Genomic DNA, 15,962 nt, shown 5'->3' with positions numbered 1-15,962 from the left:
CATAGCAGAGATATACTTGAAGATGGAGCATATGATCATAAAGTTTGGAAAATTAATACCATTGATTTCTAACGTTAGAAGTTGGAATATCTTTCAATGATATTCTTAAGTGATTTTCTATTGAATTGTAATTTTGTTTTTAGCTATTGTTTCCTTTTTTTCTTTTAATTTGTTTTTTTAAACTTTGTCTAAATGATTATGGGATATATTTCTTATTCTCTAACTGGGATACTAATCAACCCTCGAGTTGTCTTAAACTTTGGTATCCTCTGCATCTCAACAGTTTAAAAATAGGAGATATTGGATTTCATTTCATTTATAATAAGTTTAATTTAACAAATTTAGTTTCAATAAGATCCCTTTTTCTTGTTGAAAAAGGAACCATTAGCTTCTTTTTTCTAGATTGTATTAGGTTGTCATCTCTTTTATTTTATTGCAATTTCTTGCATTTCTTCAAAAAAAAAAATTTGAACTCTTCTATAAGCAAAACCTAGCATCTATTCATATGAATACACAAAAAGGTAACTAGTACTATGGTGCTCAAAGGATAGGCGCTGATGCACCCTTAAAATGGACAAGCACCCTGACGCTAAATTTTTTGCTATGTCGCGGTGTTTGATGATGTGGAATAGTTTCTTAGTGCAAAGTTGTGACCTTTCCCTTGAACATTGTAGGCTTTAAAAGTTATAACTGCAATACCATTACACTATTGACTTTCAGGTACTACGAAGCCTAATTGGAAAAATTAGCACAAAGTCATAAGAAATTATGGTGCCACAACATTTAAATTCCCAAAAACATGGCACCGCCAATTTAACTTCCTAAAACATATTCGCTAGATGTGCCACTTCCTAGCATTCAAAAATAGTGAACAGGGCGCTAATATGTCAAAAATGTGGCACCTCGATAGTGTTGAAGGCGGTGCCGTGATGGTGTTTCTTCTTACACCGTGTCGCTATAGGCTTCGTAGTATTTTTGCCATTTTTTTAGTTTTCTGTAAAAAATTAACTAAAATAACATATTTTTATTGAAAATAAAATATATTAAATAGTAAATAATTTACACTTATCACTTATGTCATATATAGATTTAGAAATCCAAGCTTGTAGCCAGTGGAACTTAATTACCTTTACTTTACAGACCTGAGTTTGTATATTGAGTGGTACTTTCCAAAGACACTTTTATTACTTTCTTTTATATGCATTGCTTTGGTTGATTGTCTTCTTTTTATATGATGTGAGAAGTAAAAATTGTATGATTTTTCTAGGTTTTTTGGTATTGCATGTGCTTTTGCTTGGACTCACACATTTGGCTCTTAGGACTGTGATGTTGATACTTCAAAACACAAACAATTTGCTTTATATATTCCTTGCATGCATATTTACTTTTATGCTATAGACACTGTATATGGCAGTCATCCTACCAAATTTTTATTTCAAAATTGAACATATAGAATTGCATTACTTGCATATATAAAGCTTATTTCAAATTGTATTAATTAGGTTCATTTGAACCCCTAGAATTTCAAAACTCTGATTTGAATTCTAACCTTAAACCTATATCTATTATTAAACAAGATCTTATTCATCCAACATTCATTAGACTTGAAATCATATTTTTATAAAAGAGTAAAGTTGATTAGCTTGGTGTCCACTCGCTACCTTTCCTCCTACGAATTACAAGAAAATACGAGTTCAACTTTGATCCATTCTCTGTTGGCAAACCTTAATTTCAATTCTTTATTTGAAATCTTTATAAATTATTAAAGATTTAATTATCATTTTAATTTAGAGTTTTCTCAAGATTTATATTGCGAAGTAATTAATTATAGAGGTTTGTCTTTATGGGGAACGTAGAACCCTAGTAAAAAAAACCTTACATTATTTCGCTAAAGTAGGGGAAAGCCTCTCGGCATAGACAATCTTTATATTGATTATTTTTATTTTAAAAAATGATAGTTGAATATCATTTTATCTTTTGAGATATTAAAATATTTTATATATTGCATTTGATTAAAAAAACTGTAGAAACTATTTCTATTTTTTAATCAATAGTGAAACATCATTTTATCTTTTGAGATGGTATATAGTTGACTACGCATATTTGATTATAGTACTATAAATCAAAATCTAGTGTGGATATATTTTCCCACATTTCTAAATTTGTTTGATGATTAGATCATTCTACTTATACTTCTCATAATTAGAATTTATGTAGTTGTATTAATTTGTATGTATTTATGAGGTTATAGGGAAATTTTTAAAAATAGTTATTGTATAAAATTATATTATTTTAATCATTACCAAATAAAATAATAGCCATAAATGTCCTTTAAATGGCAACTATATATATATATATAACCTCTAACCGAGCTCCTTCCTCCCTTCTTTCAATCTTATTTGTACCTTTCAGTGGTGAGCTCACACATAAGATGGAAATAACTAGTTTTAGGGAAGTTCTTTCACAAGATTAGATTCTTTTGTGTTGAAATATTTAACTTTTGTTTTCTTATTTTAGAAAAATCATATAAATATAGCTTCCATTAGTGTGGAAAGGCTTTCAAGTTCAGTGATCTATGTTAAACTTTAGGTTTTTTTTTTTTGTTAACTTAGAAAGAGTAAACATAATATTAAGTTTAAATTTATTTATATTTCTATCTTGATTATGTTAGTGATGAAAAGTATAGCAAGTTATATGAATAAATATAGTTACCTTTCTATGTTGGCAGATCCAAAGCTAATGTATACATCAGGAAAATGCGGTATTACCGGCTAATGAAATCCACCAATAACAACCAAAATATGATTGAAATAGCATCTTTCCGGTGCATCAACGACGCAAAATTGTCTGACGGTAATTTATGCGTCGGAAAGAAAACACAGGTGAAATTTTTTCATTGAAAATATTTCCGACGATTCTTCAGACAAAATACCATCAAAAAAAAAAAAACCTAGTCACCATTTTTTCTTCACTGTATTCCGACGTATGTTGCGTCGGTAGTTCCAGTGGATAGTAGACATCGAAAATACCAGTGTAAAATCCACCGAGTAGTAGACGTCATTCTGTTGCCGGTGAACCATACCGGCGCAAGTTCTATCAGTCTTACCGGCGCATGGTTTCATCGAATATGTCATTATATCGTATTATCATCATTGTTTTCGGTGGGTAATCAGACAGAATCCTGTAGCATAAACAAAAAAAAAAACCTTCCTCCTTTTAAAATTGATTTCCACAATTAAACCTGCATAGAAAACAATACAACAACACTATATATATTCATACAGCCACTACAAATCAAGAACATCACCAAATACATTATCAAACATAAACATTTAAACCATAACATAAACAAGAAGAGTATCATCAACAAATATCAAATACTACAAAAAGTCAAGATGTCCAATGAATAAATAACTAAACATATCCAAAAATACATAAATATAGATGTCTACATCAATAATCTAAATAACATTTACTCTAATTCAGTGTCCTCCTCAGCTGATGTTGTACTCCTCCCACTACTCATCTGCTCCCTCAACCTTTGCATTTCCTCTAACACTTGAGCTTTACTATATCTGCATCAGCTGCTGCATATCTAGCTGCTTCTGCTACTTCTACATCTGCCAGTCAGCTTATGCTTTCCTTACTTGTTCTATCTCAGTTGTTATAGAAGCTATATATTAGATATATAAAGACTCATGGGTGTTAGTTGAGAAACTGAAGCTACTAGATGTCTGCAACTCATATACAACCGCTTGCGAACCTAAACCGTATACTCTGCCATGTTGCATTCCTCCTACCACTTACGACTAAGTGTGGTAGTCAGAATATTTTACTGATCCACCAGAACAACCTTCACCTACTGTAGTCTGGCTCTCTCAAAGCTGTGTATACTCCTCCAATGAAAGTTAATAAAAATTTAAGTAATTAATATATAACATCACAAAAATAAACATATCTACTTACATAGGCTTTCCTCGCACGCTCATCAACCCATTGTTGATCCTCCTGCCATTTGTGGGTATGACTATACAATTTAATAAGAGACGAATTTCTACCTAGCACTTGTTTCTGTAACAGGCATATATTAGTATTCTTATTAAAGTAAATTATTTAAAGGTTTTAAAATTCCTTGCTAAACTTCTTTGATGGTCAGTATATGGAATAGAACCCCCAGTATGAAGGGAACTACCCATGCCCCCAACATTAGAAGCTCTATTTTATCTATTTTGATCCCTTCTTCTGCTATTGTCTGGGCTAACCCAAGTATTATTCAACTCAGCCCATATACTCTCACCAACCTAGAGTGGTCGCTCGCCGGACTTTATAATGTCTACCTGTATTGGGTGGAAGATCCACCTATATCGGGCTAAGTTGGTGATGGGGGATAGTATGGCAGGACATATGGTGGATAGTAGGGGTAGAAAGGAGTACTCTATGTAACGTCTAGTGAAGGAAAGTGTGGGTCTGGTGAGTAGAATTGCGGGCTACTGGTTGCAAGAGTAAGTAAAGGTAAGCTAGATTAACCCTGAGTAGCAGGATGAGATGAAGAGGGCTGACTCTATGTAGTAAGCTAAGATGAAGAGGTTCCCTCCGTACATATAGGTGGAACTTTTAGACCAACTATTACCTTTTTATTGTGCCTACCAAATTTATTCTTTATCAATCTTATCTAACAGCCCTCACCTAAAGCCATTTACACAAAAAAAAATTAAGAAATATTAGTAACATTAATTATAGTAAAAATTGAATATAAAATAGCGAGGAAACTAAATAAATGCAAGTACAATAAAAATTAAATATAAAAAATATAAGCAATTAATTGTTGATTCATATTTGATTTGTAAAAAAACATTTACCTTATATTGATTCACTTTCATATTATGAAACTTCTACACCGCTATCAGATTCCTCATGACTTTCCTCTATGTTTAAATCTACTTCCTTTAATTGCAACTCACTCTCAGTAGTTAAAATTTGATTGTCTACATTATTAGCAAGATCTTATAAGTTTGACATAAACTCTTCTTTATGTATTGGTGGTATTAATTTAGTCTTCTAAATAACTCCCCTAGGTTTGGTCTTCATAATTATGAGCCAATCATGTTTGCCTCGTACTCTACTTAGAAAGTTAGCAAAATAGACTTAGATTACCTGACTAGTAATGATGAATGGGTAAAACTTTGAGTATCTCTTACCACGCTTCTTCTGTAATACCATAAAGTGGATGTATTCTTATACCTCTATTATATACTGCATCAAATCACTCACAATTGAATAGATAAATATTATTTCCATGATAAGGATATTCTAACTAAAATATTTTCTGTAATACCCCATAGTACTCCGAATCATCACCTATATGAGTATTCCCTCTTACACATACACTAGAATTCTCTATTTTTTTTATCTTCACACCAAAATTTTATTTGGAATTTGTAACTATTAACCAAAAAATTTGGATAACACTTTACACCTCTATTTCGTCCACAAGCTAAATCAAGTAGACCATCATACTACAAATTACTACCTTGACTGTGCACCTAGTTAATAGGTAAAGTATATTATTAGCATACTTATTAAAAAATTAAAGACATATTAATTGAAATGAATACTTAAAATATGTATAGTATTTTTAAACCAAATAGGGGATTTTGTTTCCACTATCTTTTGGACTTCTACTTGTTCTGTTGTATTTAAACCATCAATAAAACTCCTGTAAATTAAATTTATGAGTAAACATTAAATCCCAAGTAACAAATTTATGAGCAAGTTTATTCTTACTTACTCAAGATATGTTATATTAATCACAATTAAATAAGATATATAATGTGGTAACTCGCATCTCCTTATCAGTTAAATAATGCATGATGATAGCACTTGCGGGTTCACCACTTCTATTGAATAAAGATAAATTTAAGGATAAACCCACATTTTTTAGGTGCACTACTCTGACTTGATTTTTATGATGTTTCAAAATAATAAGAGCAAAATTGGTTTGTCTCGTATATTAAATATGCTTCGTATATTGATCCTTCATGATGTGCTTTATTATTAGCAGTCTTCTTTAGTTTATTTAAATACCTCTTAAAAGGATACATCCACTGATACTGAACAGGTCCACCGACTCTAGCTTCATATGGTAAATTTACTATGAGATACTCCATAGAACCAAAGAAAGATTGAGGAAATATCTTCTCAAGTTTACAAAGAATGATAGGGATATGCTACTCCATAAAATTAGGTGCTCCACATTTAGTTTTAAAGAGCATAAATCTTTGAAGAAGATACTAAACTCGATCAAGTGCTTTAAATTTTGATTCGATATATAACTAAAGGTTGTTAATAGTAGATATTGCATAAAGATATGACAGTCATTACTCTTCATACAAAATAATCTCCCAATTCTTATGTCAACACATCTGGTTAGATTTGAAGAATATCCATCGCACTCGTAGAGTCTTCACCCATTCACAAATAGCTCGCCTCTACTCTAATGTCAAGGTGAAAGAAGCTTTTGGTTTGAAAAATTTTTCATTTCCACCTTCCCTCAATTCTAATGCTTTCCTTCTACAAATCTCCTTTAAGTCCATCTTTGCTTTTATATTGTCTATGAATTTATCTTTGATGTCCAAGAATGTATTGGATATATTATCAAATTTATTTTTCTCTATATACATCACATCTTAGTTATGCCTAATCAAGTTTGTCCTCCAATATGATAATGACCAAAAAAAACTTTTTTTAGTTCAATTGTTGTTGACACTATACCCTAGCAATTTGTAATGAGTTATTATTGGAGAATCCATTATTGTGAGCATGGACCTTACTTTTTCAAATATTTCTTTACTATTTAGTCTTGGAGGAGGCTACGACATCATCATTTTATTTTTAACAGAAGCATCCTTATTTTCCTGAAAGGATGACCTGTAGGTAAGAACATGCGATGACAGTCAAACCAAGTGTTCTTCCCTCCATGCTTTAAAGTGAATTACTTTGTATATTCCATACAATGTGTATAAGCTAATTTTCTAGAAGTGTTCCAACCTGAGAGCATGACATATGCAAAAAAGTCACAAATTATCTAAAATAATGTTGCTCTCATAATGAAATTCTATTTAGTGGAGATATCATATGTACTTATTCTCTCTTCCCATAATAAATTTAAATCATCAGTTAACGATTATAAGAATACATCAATCTTTGATTTTGAATTATGTGTCACTAAGTGTCAGAAACATATGAGTTGTAATGCACAACTCTGGGGGGAGATTGTATGGTGTGAGTATCATGGGCCAGCATGAGTAAGGTGAAGCAAACTGGCTAAATGGAGTGAAACCATCTGCATATAAACTTAATCGTATATTTCTTAATTCTGAGGCGAATATGGGATGTGTACGATCAAAGTATCTCCAAGCATCTACTTCTGATAGATGTGTAATAACATCTTCTGACGAAATATGTTCATTATGCCATCTCATATGTCAAGCAGATCTTATGGATGCATTTAATCATTGTAGTCTAAAAATTATTGGCAGGTAAAACATCATATTAACAGATACTTCTTTTAGCTTTTATTTCATTCCAAACTTTGGTTTAAATCTTGGTGTATTACAATGACGGCATGCAATCTCTGATTGATCATCTTTGTATAATAACATGCATCTATTGACAAAACAATCTATCTTTATGTATGTCATATCAAGCTTGGAAACCAACTTCTTAGTCCAATATAAATCTGTAGGAATTATGTTATCTGCCAGATTGGTTTCTTTGAGCTGTCTAATGAATTGATTAAAATAGGTACGGGAGACATTATATTCTATCTTAATGTTTAGCATCTTAACAGCAACTGATAACTCTGAGTGAGTGGTGCATCCTTTCCATATTAGTTGTTGTGAAGCATTCAATAAATCATAAAAATTTGTGCTTCTTTATTAGTTGACTCTTCTGTATATTGTTCAAATTGTGCTCCACTTACATCATTAATTAAATCATTGAGAATAAGTCTGATATTTTCTTTCTCATCTATATTAGCAACTATCGATAGGGCAAATTGATAATCAAAATATGGTTCATACTCACCACGGGAAGTCCAATACCAATATTCTAGCATGAAGCCTCGATGGTATAGATTAACATTTATGTCATATGGCCTTAAGTGCATCTAATTTTTATGTTTAGAATATGGGCAACAAAACTTTCCATCTGAGATAAAGTTAGGCAGCTGAGAAGCTATCCAAATGAAAATATTCACCACTCTAATGAAGTCATCCATTAATGTCTTTCATCCTTACACAAATCGATTATACATCCAATTTCTTTGAGTTCTGATATCCATAATATAACCTATATATAATATGGATATATTAGATAATTTTGTAATATTTGTTGAAGAAAAAATACAAAGAATCTTAGCCTGCTCAGAAGGACATCATTTTAAGTGACCAAACCATCCAAGGTGACTCTCTCTAAGATGACTCTATCTAATATTATCTTCCACTAGAGCTACTCAAACCTTTTCAAGTATATGATCATTTCATGTTCTGTCTCTAAGAGTAAAGCCACTCATCCACCTGAGCATCAACATCTCTGGAACACTTAACATAATATTATGCTTCTCTTTTTATGTCCAACATTATGCATCATAAATCATTATAGGTCTAACCATTACCTTATATAATTTCCCCCTAAGTTTGAGGGGGGGGGGGGGGGTGGTTATATCACACAACAAGCCTAATACATTCCTCCACTTCAACCATCCAACTTCAATTCTACTAAACTAATAATATCCCCATTCACCATATTATGCTTCTCTTTTTATGTCCAACATTCTGCATCATAAAGAATTATAGGTCTAACCACCACCTTATAGAATTTCCCTTTAAGTTTGAGGGGGGGGGTTTATATCACACAACAAGCCTAATACATTCCTCCACTTCAACCATTCAACTTCAATTCTACTAATAATATCCCAATCTATTTCACCATATTATGGTTCTCATTTTATGTCTAACATTCTGCACCATACCACATTGAAGGTCTAACCACCACCTTATAGAATTTCCCCTTAAGTTTGAGGGTGGCTTTTATATCACACAAGCCCAATGCATTCCCCCCTTCAACTATCCAACTTGAATTCTACTAATAATATCCCCATCTATTTGACCATAACTCCTAATAACATGCATATTTATTAAAGACTTGATCACCCAACATCACAAAACCCTAAACCCTAAATTATTTTTTACAAAATTTACACTCCAAATATTTAGTTTTAACTCTACTCATAACAAATACAACAATATACCTTCTCTTGCAAATGTATAATAAGAACATTCAAAGTCATGGTGATGAGATAATATGTTCCCTTATCGGTGGCGTTCGGGGCTGCTTTTGGCAAAATTCAACGAGGGATCGGTCAGGCAGCTCTCGGACGAGACGATGAAGTGCTCACCAATTGGTCGTCGGGGTAGCTCGCAGACTTGAGTACAGAGAAGGAGGTCATGCACGTCTGGGACTTGAGCGAAGAGAGGGAGATCGTGGCTCTCGAACACACAACTCTCGCATGACAAAGGAAAGAGAAAGAAATGAGAACTAGTTCGGCAAACGCACCAAAATAGGGCTTTAACCAGCGCATTTTTTCTACGTATTATCCACCGATAACATAATCGATGGATATTACGTCAGTAATTATTCGTCGAGTTTAAGTAATCCGGCGTAATATGCACCTATAATTCTGTCGGTCATTATAGATGGAATATGCATTGGATACTTAAGAAATACAGGCACAAAGCCGACGGAATTTGCGTCAGTATATTTGCGGTGCATAGTGTGCCAGAAAATGTGCCGTTAAATTAGTGGCGCAAATTCCACCAATTCCTGTGCCAGTGTTACCAGCGTAAAACAATCCACCGGAACTTATGTAAGCCATTTTAAATTTATTTATTTCAGGTTTTTTTCCAAGTAATAGTTTATATTAAGTATATAATCTAGTTAAAATGATAAGGAAGTGGTTTATTTTCGCTTTTTTTAATAATATTGTAATTCTTTTGTTAATACTTCACATCTGTGTAGTAAGGAAGTAATTATTAAGATAATAAATGTTAATTATTGTTAGTTGATTTATTAAAATTGTCATTTCTTTTTATTTCATGATTTTTTTTTTTGGAATAATTAGTTATTGTCTATTAGTCAACCATTTGGTGGGTGACTTTGCTTACTTTCATTTTTTATAATATTTAATTAAATAATTAAGCCACTTCAACCATCCAACTTCAATTCTACTAATAATATCCCCATCTATTTCACCATATTATGCTTCTCTTTTTATGTCGAACATTCTACATCATAAAGCATTATAGGTCTAACCACCACCTTATAGAATTTCCCCTTAAGTTTGAGGGGGGGCTTTTATATCACACAACAAGCCCAATGCATTCCTCCACTTCAACAAACCAACTTGAATTCTACTAATAATATCCCCATCTATTTCACCATGTTATGCTTCTCTTTTTATGTCTAACATTTTGCATCATAAAGCATTATAGGTCTAACCACCACCTTATAGAATTTCCCCTTAAGTTTGAGGGGGGCTTTTATATCACACAACATGCCCAATGCATTCCACCACTTCAACCATCCAACTTGAATTCTACTAATAATATCCCCATCTATTTCACCATATTATGCTTTTCTTCATATGTCCAACATTCTGCATCATACAACATTGTAGGTCTAACCAGCACCTCATAGAATTTCTACTTAAGTTTGAGGGGGGCATTTATATCACATAACAAGCCCAATGCATTCCTGCACTTCAACCATCAAACTTGAATTCTACTAATAATATCCTTATCTATTTCACCATAACTCTTAATAACATGCATCTTTATTAAGGACTTGATCACCCAACATCACAAAACCCTAAACCCTAAATTAGTTTTTAAAAAAATTACACTCCAAATATTTAGTTTTAACTCTACTCATAATGCATAAACCAATATACCTTCTCTTCCACATGTATAATCAGAACATTTAAACTCAAGCTGATTAGATAATATGTTCCCTTACCGGTGGCGTTTGAGGCTGCTTTTGGCGAAATTCGGCGAGGGATCAGTCGGGCTGCTCTCAGACGAGACGATGAAGTGCTCGCCGATTGGTCATCAGGGTAGCTCGCGGACATGAGCAAAGAGAGGGAGATCATGCGCGTCTGGGACTTGAGCGAAGAGAGGGTGATCGTGGCATCGGTGCAACTCTCGGACTAATAACTCTCGGACTAATAACTCTCGGATGACAACAGAAATAGATAGAAATGAGAACTAGTTCGGCGAACGCACCGAAATAGGGCTTTAACTGGTGCATTTTCTTGCATATTATCCACCGATAACATAACCGGCGGATATTATGTCGGTAATTACTCATCGAGTTTAAGTAAGACGGCGCAATATGCGCCGGTAATTCCGCCAGTCATTACCGGTGGAATATGTGCTAGATACTTAAGAAATACCAGCGGAAAGCAGACGGAATTTGCGACGGTATGTTTGTGGTGTATAGTGTGCCAAAAAAATGCACCGTTAAATTAGCGGCACAAATTCCGCTGATTCATGTGCCGGTGTTACCGGCGTAAAACAATCCATCAGAACTTATGTAAGCCATTTTAAATTTAGTTGTTTCAGGTTTTTTTTTTTCCAAGTAATAGTTTATATTAAGTATATAATCTAGTTAAAATGATAAGGAAGTGGTTTATTTTCTTCTTTTTTTTTTTGCAAATAATATTGTGATTTTTTGTTAATACTTCACATTTGTGTAATAAGGAAGTAATTATTAAGACAATCAATGTTAATTATTGTTAGTTGAGTCATTAAAATTGTAATTTCTTTTTATTTCATGACATTTTCTTTGGAACAATTAGTCTACTGTCTATTAGTGAACCATTTGGCGGGTGACTTTGCTTACTTTCATTTTTTTATAATATTTAATTATATAATTAAGTTTTTATTCTTACCTATTTTAAAAAATTTGCCCTACTTATGCTAACAATTTAATATATATAAAGTTTCTATGGACTTGTATGCTAAATGAATAAATGAAGAAGAATTCCTCCTATCAAAAACTACGCCAACACTTCACTTTTATTTTTTCTTTGCAGAGTTGATATTTCATTTTCATAATCAAACTATGCATACGAACCATGAACACATTATGTGTGGAATTCTCAGGTTTTGGGCCGTTGTCGAAGTTCACAATCTTCAATTTACATCTTTTTTATGTTTGTACTGCTCTTTTTCGCTCCTTATACTTCCAAATCTCCACTATGTAGTCTATCAAATACTATTGCAAGCACACATATTATGTAATCAAATTGACCCAAATATGATCAAAATAGCCCACTTCAATCGAATCTCATATGTGACCAAGATTGACTAATTATTGTAACGGGTTAAATTCAGTGCATAAGCATTATCGGGACCTGCAAAAATACACAACAAAATGATCCAAAGAGATAAAATATACAAATAAAAGATTAAGATTTACGTGATGTAATTTCAATATAATATTTTCTTACATGAGAGAGAGAGAGAGAGAGAGAGAGAGAGAGAGATCACAAATGCAATGTGCACAATAAATGTATACATGTCAACCCTCTTACATCTTAGTGCTCAATAAAAAATTCTCAAATAGAAATTGATTTGACTTTCACTAAAACACTAATCTCCAAAGATGATACTATGCTAATACCTTATAAAACATTAACTTTGCTAGAAAGTGTCATATTACTCTAAAAAACTACAATAATTACCACCATATCCAAACCATTCAACATAGGCTTTGTTTGATACAACTTTCTTATTGTTTATTATAGCTGCTTTTTAGTACAAAAAATTTCTTTAACTAAAATTTTGTGTACTTGAAAATTGTTTTAGAAAGCAGTAAGAAACTTTTTCTTTCAAAGATACTCCTTCGGTGGTGGGTGGGGATTTTAATTGTTAATTGTATAAATGTGATAAGAAAGGTGGTAACAGATTCATTTTTTCCCAAGGTTCCAAAGATATGAAATCTTTTTTGGCAAATAATGATCTTCATCAAGTCGGTTTTCTTGGTCCAATATTCACTTGGTGCAACAACAAGGAGGGTGGAGCTCGTATTTTTGAAAGATTGGATAGGTGCTATCTGAATTCTTCTGCAATTGATTCTTCTCAGTTAATGGTGGTGCGTCATCTCGCGAGGATTGCTTCGGATCATTGTCCTATTATGATAAATCTTTTGAGTTAGATTCCTAAGGCCAAGAGAGTACTTAGATTTGAAGATGTATGGGCATCCTATCATGTTTCAACTGCTATTGTGTTTAAAACATGGAATAGGAAAGCTCATGGAAGCTTTTCTGAGATTCTTAATACTAAGTTTAAAAGAACTTTGAAATCATTATATTTTTGGAGTAAAGCAAAATTAAAGGATCTTAATATGTTAAAGGATTATCTTAAAAGGGAGATCATGGAATTACAAATGGAGGAAGCTAGTAATGATGGCATCTCTGAAGATAAGATTGAGTTGCTCAAATCAACGGTTAATGAACTCAATTGTACTTTGGCCCGGTTGAATATGTGGTGGAGGCAGCAAGCAAAGGTTAATTGGTTATCTGATGGGGATAATAATACCATTTTTTTTCAGTCTTATGCTAATGGTAGAAGCAACTCTAATTGGATTTCTATGATTAAAGATTGTAATGGGCTGGTGGTTGAATACCAAAATAAAATAAGGATATTTTTTACAAGTTTTTTAGCTTCAAATGGAGGCATAGGGATTGTAGGTTGGAGGGTTGGCCTTCCACCTTGGCTATTCTGGACAAGAATAATAGGATTTCGTTGGATGCAAATCTCACATGAGAGGAAGTTATTGGAGTGGTACGAGAACTAAAGGGACATAAATCTCTAGGAATTGATGGTATATCTTATTCCTTCATTAAGAGTTATTGGTCTATCATTAAAATTGATATTTAGAATGCTATTTATCAAGTTTTTTCTATGGGTTTCTTTGATGTGAATTGGAAGGAAATGGTTGTTGTGCTTATTCCTAAAGTGAGGAATCCTTCGACCCCTGCTCATTTCAGGCCTATTAGTTTGTGTAAATCAATTTATAAATTGGTAGCTAAGATTCTTTTGAATAAAATGTATTGTATGTTACCTAAACTTGTCTCCAAGGAACAAGTAGCTTTTTTGGAAGGATGTTCTATCTTCAAACATGTGTTGATGGCTCAAGAAGTTTTTCATAGATTTAGATTTTCTAAATCTACAAAAGGATTGGTTTCATTCAAGATTGGTATGGAGAAAGCATAAGATAGATTGGCATGGTCTACTTTAGAGCAAGTCTTGGGTATTTTAGTTTTCCATGGAAATTTTCGAAACTTATTATGGATTGTGTTGTGGATGCTAAGTTTTCTATATTGATTAATGGAAATTATTCCAAGTGGATTAAAGCTAAGAGTGGAATTTGGCAAGGTTGACCATTATCACCATTTTTGTTTATTATATGTTCTCAGCTATTATCTACTTCTTTGATTCAAAAATGTGATATGCTTGGTATCCAAATACATCCTAATTCACCAAGAATTTCTCATTTGCCTTATGCAGATGACATTGTCATCTTTTCTGATGCTAGTTTACAGATGGTAAAGGAGGTAAAAAAGTATCTTGTGGATTTTTGTGATTGGTCGGGTCAAAGCACTAATTATCATAAATCGATGGTTCTCTTTGGTAAAGCTATTAAGAAGAGGAAAAGGAGAATTATAGGCTGTTTAATGGGCCTTAAACATGTTAAAGATATGATTTATTTGGGTGTGTAGATTACTTTGAGAAGATTGGTTCGTGCTGATTTCATTAATATCATAGAAAACTCCTTCGTGAAACTTAATGCTTGGGGGAATAAATTTATCTCTTTGCAAGGGAAATTTGTTCTTCTTAAATTGGTTATTTTATCACTTCCCATTTTTCAATGCACACATTCTCTTGTTCCTAAAAGTATTCTTTTTTATATTGATAAGATGGTTAGGAACTTTATATGGCACAAACAAGATCGTAAAGATGGCATTCATTATGTCAATTGGGATGTCTTGTGCAGACCAATTGATATGGGTGGACGTGGAATCCATTCTTGTACTGGTAAAGTGGGCCCTATTAGAGCAAAGTTGCATGGAATTTTCTTACTGATAAAGATTCATTATTATATAAGATGTTTTCCAGTAGATACGGTCCAAGGATTTTGAATTCTTGTTCGTATAAAAGTTGTTCTACTGCATGGAATGTACTTACTAATGGTGCTAAAGCTCTAAATCATATCATTAGGTGGAGTGTAATGGATGAAATATCCATTCATGTTCTCAATGATGTTTGGATACTATACAAGAGCCTTTTGAGATGGCCAACATTTGTTTCGATTCATGCTGCTCCAGATTTGATTGTGGAGAATTTCATTGTCAACAGAGTATGGAATATAGAGAAGCTTCAAAGTTATTTTGGTGATGAGCTTATTTAACTTATCTGTAAAACAAAATTTTTTTCTAAAATGATAGAAGACCAAGTGGAGATGATACACCAGATTTTGGGTAGGACCATTTCTGCTTTAGCTTTTGAGGCTATGGTTGATCATATTCCTAAGAAACAATTTGGAAGTGGATTAAAAAACTTAAACTTAATCCTCGTGTGGAGAATTTTTGGTGGAGGATATTCCGCAATGCCATTCCTACTTTTTAATTTCTTGTTCATAGGAAATTAAAAGAGAACAACTCTTGCCCTAGAGGTTGTGTGAAGATAGAGGATTATGAGCATGTGGTAGTTGGCTATTTGAAATTGATTCAAATTATTCAGATTTTAAACAAATGGGGATTTGCTATACCAATTTTTACTTCCTTTGATGATTGTTGGGCTTAGTTGGAACGTTATGGTTCTAATCTTTTTTTTTTTTTT

The sequence above is a fragment of the Dendrobium catenatum genome, unplaced genomic scaffold (assembly GCF_001605985.2).
Source record: "Dendrobium catenatum unplaced genomic scaffold, ASM160598v2 fragScaff_scaffold_919, whole genome shotgun sequence".
NCBI lineage: Eukaryota > Viridiplantae > Streptophyta > Magnoliopsida > Asparagales > Orchidaceae > Dendrobium > Dendrobium catenatum.
Note: the sequence above shows the minus strand (reverse complement) of the source record.